Raw genomic sequence first — 6,500 nt, forward strand, 5'->3', positions numbered from 1 at the left:
GTGGTTCTTTGACATAATCAGTAGCAAAAATAGATGAAAAATCATTTTCAAAATGATGAAGCTCAGGTAAAAATGAAGATCGATGATGAAGATCTTCCCATGGTAAATCATCAATAGACAAAAGTTCACGAATCTGCTCATCCATATGAACAGGCTCGGAAAAAGTTGTTGAATTTGAGGTTGATATTGAAAGTGATTCTCCATGGACCACATTCATTAGATCAATTTCGGTTGAATAAGGGTCAGAAAATGACTGTACAACCTGATATGCAATTTCATAGGGACTCAAAGGCATCACATCACCAAATGAATCCACCTCAGATTCAAAAGGTACGATCCAAGGATCATCAAAAGCAATAGTGTTCAATGAAATCATATGAATAGTTGCAGTAGAAGGCGACACGTTAGGAGGAGGAAAGGAAAAGGTTCCTAGTAAACCAGAATCTTTAATCAATCCTACCCCAACATCCTTGTAAGGGGTAGTTGTTTTACCGACATGTTGGATACTTTCATAAGAGGCTGGGTCAGATGAAAAATAAGTCAGCTGGTCTATGGTTACGATCTTTCCATTATGATGAAACTTGATCAGCCAAAAGACCGATGAAACAATAGCAGTCATAGCATAAAACCAACTGCGACCCAAGAGAAGGTTGTAATCTAGAGGGGCATCAACCACTTCCACATCTAGATTAACAGTTTTACCTTCAACCCCTATAGGTAAATACTGTAGAATGCCAAAATGATGGAACCCACAACTATCAAAAGCCTTTAGAATCGTCGGGGATTGATTGAGTGTAGGAGAACCAAGCGATCTCCAACCTTGGATTGACATAATACACGTAGAAGCTCCCTCATCAATTACAGTCCTAAAGCAAGGTCTGTTTTTGACTAACATTGGAATCTGGAAAGCCATTTGATGAGGTAGGCGAGGTGTAATATTCTCTAAATCGAAGATTATAAGGTTCAAATCCTGAATATCAACAGCTCCTATAGCCGACAAAAGTAATTTACATTGTGCTGGGCATGATTGCAGCACCTCCAAATCCGACATTGCTGAAGGGGAAATAGCTAAGTCTTCAACAATGTTATAATTCTGAGCAGCTCTCGCATGCAGATTGAAAGCTGACTTCCGAAGTATACCTTTAGCAGGCGGTTTGATTACTAAGTCTGGGTTAGGTTTCTCGATCTGTAGCGGATCAGAACCAGAAGGAGTTGAAGTTGATGGGTTTGAATTAGAAGATTCTGCTTCCTTACCACCAACATGACTTCTACTACCATAATCTTACGATCGCGTCGCAATCTTGACATGAGACATCATCATTATGGGTTCTTCTGAGTAATTTGAGGAAGAATCAATCATCTTACTATCTTGACTAGGAAAAGGATCCTTCAAGATAGCAGGCGTTTGAGAACCTTTGATGATTTTCGCAACCTCAGCTCGATGTGGGAAATTTCTTGTAAAATTCTCTTTGTCACAAATGAGACAAGGATAGCGAGGTTTACGTTTCTCGTCAGTAGATTCAGTTTTATCTGATTTCTCTTTTGAGTTTTGTTTATTTTTCTTCTTCTCTTTCTTTTTACCATCGGATTTTGATTTGGCCGTAGATGATTCTATGACATGAATATCGACAGGAATTTCAGCGGAAGAGTCTCCTGTCGGGGAATTTGGTAAAGTTATAATAGGAGAAGAATTCTTTGAAGATTTCTTCTTACTTTTGGTGCTAATTGAACCAATCATACCATCAGCGGGATGAGACCCCGAAGGAGCTGCAGTTATTTGATTTTGTTTCGGAAGGTTAGGGATTTTTTCGTGTAAAGTACCCGACTGCGTATAAACGAGGTCAAGGTATTGAGCTTGAGCAATTACTTGCTCTTCAGTAACAACTCATACCTTAGCTACATCCTCAGTGATTTTAGGTAATAATGATTTAGCAAACCATTCTGCTAAAATTTGATCCGGAATAAAAACTTTCACTAAACGTCGTCCACGTCGCCATTCGTGAATATGATCTGAAATATATGTGGACGTTGACTTTTTTAATGAAGTTAATAATTCCGTGCCATTGTCATATTTGACAGGCAACTGAAAATGAGTTAAGAATGAAGTGACTAACTGACTAAAATTATAAAAATAAGCTCGCGGTAACTCAATGTACCACTTGGCCTCAAGACCAATCAGAGTGCGTTGAAAAAGACGTACGCGAATTGAATCATCAATAATGGAATTAGATGCACACCAGAGGTGATAAGTCATTACATGGTTTGACAGATCCTCTCCTGATTTATCTTCAAACTTTGGGATATCACTAGGGAACTTATTCGGCATTGGCGGCCAAAACGGAAGATAATTAATCAGATCATTCGTAAGGCGCGACAAATCAAGCAAGTCCAAAGTTGCAATAAATGGTAACTGATGGTTAGGGTCGCGAAAAACTTGATTCATAAGACCAGCCCCAGGAGGAGGATATCCAGGAAAAGTTGGAATTGGAATTACATTTGGAATATTATATCCTCTCTGAAAACCAGGATTATCGGACCAAACTGGGGTTGTTGAGGTTGCTGATAAGTATATCCAGGGTACGGTTGATACTGGTAAACTAGGCTTTCCACAACAGGACCAAATTGGTACAGTTGATAAGTGAATTGCAGTTGACTTGTGACAACCGTACTTGAACCAGGTTGTCCTACAAGCATCTGAATCGAAGTCTGAATTGTAGGTCCTGACTGAGGTAAAGAGGCTTCAGGAGTTGATGCAGGAATAATAGAAACTGGAGCTTCTGATACTCCATAAGTAGGTGGGGTAGATTGAATAGAAGCTACAGTAGTTGCCGCAGTCGTTTGAGGCAGAGTTCAAGGCGAACTAGGCCCAGACTGATGAGCTACACCAGGTGCAGAAGTTTGAATAATAGGCTGGACGGGTTGCTGGGTTGAACCAGAAACCAAAGGTTGTCCAGATTGAGATGACAACTGCACATTAGGTTGCAAGATTTGTTGAGATTGAGATGGATCCCACACCATGTTCATCCTGAGGTATGGACCCATAGAAGGTTGAGCATATTGAGGACCATAATCGGGTTGAGTGTAGGGCTGATAATTCAATGGTACATTTCTAGCTCCTTGTACAAATGATTGACCAGAAGGTGGTTGGAAACCTTGGGTTGGGTACTGACCTTGAGGTTGACAACCTTGAGGCACGTACTGAAACTGGGGTTGACCTTGAGGTATATATTGATACTGGGGTTGACCTTGAGGTATGTACTGAGTTTGGGGTTAACCTTGAGGTATATACTGTTTTGAAGGTATGTATTGTCTTTAAGGTTGCCCCCCAGGCGGTAACTGACTACCTTGAGGTTGCCCCCCAAGCGGTAATTGAGTACCTTGAGGTTGCCCCCCAGGCAGTAACTGACTACCTTGAGGTTGTGGATTTGGAATAGTACCAGACATCATAAGAATTTCTTCTACGCTCAACGGTTGAGTTCCGTTATTACCAGTTGATATCCCATGTTCAATGGGTTGAGGAGACGCTCCTTAAAAAGTACCTTTGAGTGATTGATACCCAAAAGGAACAGAAGGAACGCCATATAAAAATGTTTCCGGCAATTGGGAAAACATGGATGACTGTCTCAACATATTCAAAGGAGGATAATAACCTTTAAGTGTTGGATGAAAAGGAATTCGAGGTGGTGAAAAAATAAGACCTGGATTTTCTAAAAAGTTCGTCAATGAGACGTACCAAGCGTCCCTCCTAAGTGGACTGTAGAAAATTGATTCACGCTCCCAAAGTTCTAAAGTTGGTTGATTTTCAGGGAGAGTTATATCTTCTTTCGGACTAACAAGTTCTTCAATAGAAATGAGTCTAGAAGGAAGATTTTGGGTAATGATCCTTCCTACCCTGGGTAAACCAAGACCACTAGAAGCTGGAGAAGAAAATCCTGAAGATGGAGTAGCAGTAGGTTCAGTTTCAGGCTCAGAAATTTCAGGTTCTTCAACTAATTCACTAGTAGAAGAATTACTACCAGTAACTTCAGAAAATGAAATTGGTTCAGAAATATACTCTGTTGCTTGAACTTGATAATTAGGATGAACAATTAAAGAAGACTCTCTGGCTTCCAGTGACCCAACTCTACTGTCACTAGGTGATACAAGAGCTCGTAGCCCTTCAAGCTGGCTTGGTGTATACTCGAGAGTTTACCACCGAGGTCTACGGGATTGTCTTGGTAATTCAGCTACGATTAAATATTTTAATTACTTCACACGCAAACAAAGAAAATCTCAATAAAACCACCTAAAGTCTCTAAAGAACCAAACAATTGAATCACACACCTAAAAAATCTAAGAGTTCAAACCACACACAAACAATAACTTTCCGTACCAAAAACACTAGTTGGTGACGAAATCAAACGTTGTAGAATTCAATACAGAAAGGGCAGTTGGAACAGTTACCCCGACAACCTTCTTAATGAAATAGACTGGCACAAGTTTCTTCACAAAATCGTCTCGAGTGAAGAGAACCCCCAAGAGAGTCCAAGTGAGTCTAGTCGACGTCTGCTCCAGGTACAGTGAGCCCGTCCTTCACCGTCACCTTAGGAAATAATATTAAGATTATGGTCACTAAGGATACCAACAGTAACAAATACAATTGGGGGAACAGTCTACGATCTGATCTACGCGCAAGGGCAGAGTAAGAAAGCTCAATCCCCTTGAAGGCTCCTTGACATGATCAATCCGAGGTTTTCCAACAAGTGACCCCAGGCTCCTCGTCAATGGTTAATCTGAGGTTTACCATTTTTAATACGCGCAAATCTTCTATCTTTCCCAATGAGACAGACTTGATTGTCTCAAAGGTTCGGACACGATCTCATGATTGACTCCTTTAAGAGGAGCTTCCCAGATTATATCAATTACAATTGGATTTATTTCCTACCGTAAGATATAGCTACTTGTTTGTTTTAACTATCTTGGAGAGTTAATTACTCCCTACTCCAAGATACTAGCCTAAGCTATATTGGTGATAAGAGCACCAAAAATAAAAAGATTGCTAGATCAATTTTAATTTAAGTGTTATTTTTATGGGTTGTTTCTTAAGTCAATAGGAATGGAGATGAAACTTTATGGTGTGAAGACTCGACTCAAAAACACTAAAAATGCACCTAAGATGATAAACAATTCTTTTTGTTCAAATGAATTTTTAGCTAAAAGAAAGAGTTGAGAATGCAATTCTTTGAAAAACAAATCTTTCTTTCAACATGTAAATAAAAAGAATTTTTTGTCTTTTTCAATAAACTCAAAATGAGACTACTAATTATGCTCACAAAATATCCCTTTCGTTTTCAACACTCAAAAACTACAGAAAACAATTCCTTTCAAAAGAGATTCTACAATTTCTAGAAAACACTCAAAACTATAAAAATTAATCTTGAGATCTAAAAGCTTCTAAAAGCCTAATTGAAATAAAAACTTTAAATCTTTTTGAGGACGTTTTACTTAGTTATTCAGTAAATTAAGGATTAATTCATTCAGAATAACAAATCAATCATAAAACACCCAGCTATGTTTTCTTTTATAAAAATGAAATTCAAAACTTACAAGCAAGTTCGTTCAAAGCTTTGCAAAGAGAAAACAAAATCTATTTCTCACCAAGGGCAGATTTCACAAATGAGTCAGACTCATCAAGAAGACCAAAAAGACTAGGGTAATCTAAGGTTTCTTAGGCTTCTAATCTCTGAGTCACTACAAAGACCAAGCGAAAATCAATCCAGGCACGCAAGAAATCAAAAATGGTTGAGGTCTCCCCAATTAGTCTCAATTCACTACCGCGTACCAATGATGGGAGTGGAGGAGGGGGTTGGTTGATGACTAGAACAAATCAGAAATGTTTGAGGTCTCCCCAATTAGTCTCAATTCACTATCGCATACCAACAATAGGGATACAAAAAGTTCCTAGTTGATCTACCAAGGTCAAATATTGAATCCATGAATCATTATATGAATCATATATTGCTAAACCTTTGGTGCGGTGTAATAATTGGAAATTATTATAAATTTAATTTCTCTAAATTATAATAGAGAATATGAATCACATATTCCTAAACCTTTGGTGCGGTGTGATAGTTGGAAATTATTATAAAGTTAATTTATTAATTATGATGTTATTTGATTGTAAAGTATGTACGATGTGAAAATATATTTACAATGCATGAGGGGATGATGTCAACTTAATAGGAGTGTTAGATAATTTTCTATTAATTTTTTTTAAAGAAGAGATAGATTTTTTTTTTATTTTTATTTTTTTTCTTCTAAATCAAGGTTCTATTCATTCATCAAAAGGAAAGTACATATTTCTCAAAATGCAAGTAGTCTCACCCTGATCGGGTTTGTTGACTAAAGCTATCATCATATGACAAAGAAACAATAGCAAAACTAACGGAGAAGTCCAAAGCTTAACAGGAAAAAAACACCAAAAGACAAATAGAACCAGAAGAACACCTAAGACCATGCTT

This window comes from Pinus tabuliformis, chromosome 4_1 (assembly GCF_031772625.1).
Source record: "Pinus tabuliformis cultivar Carrire ecotype Pingquan chromosome 4_1, CPIR1, whole genome shotgun sequence".
NCBI lineage: Eukaryota > Viridiplantae > Streptophyta > Pinopsida > Pinales > Pinaceae > Pinus > Pinus tabuliformis.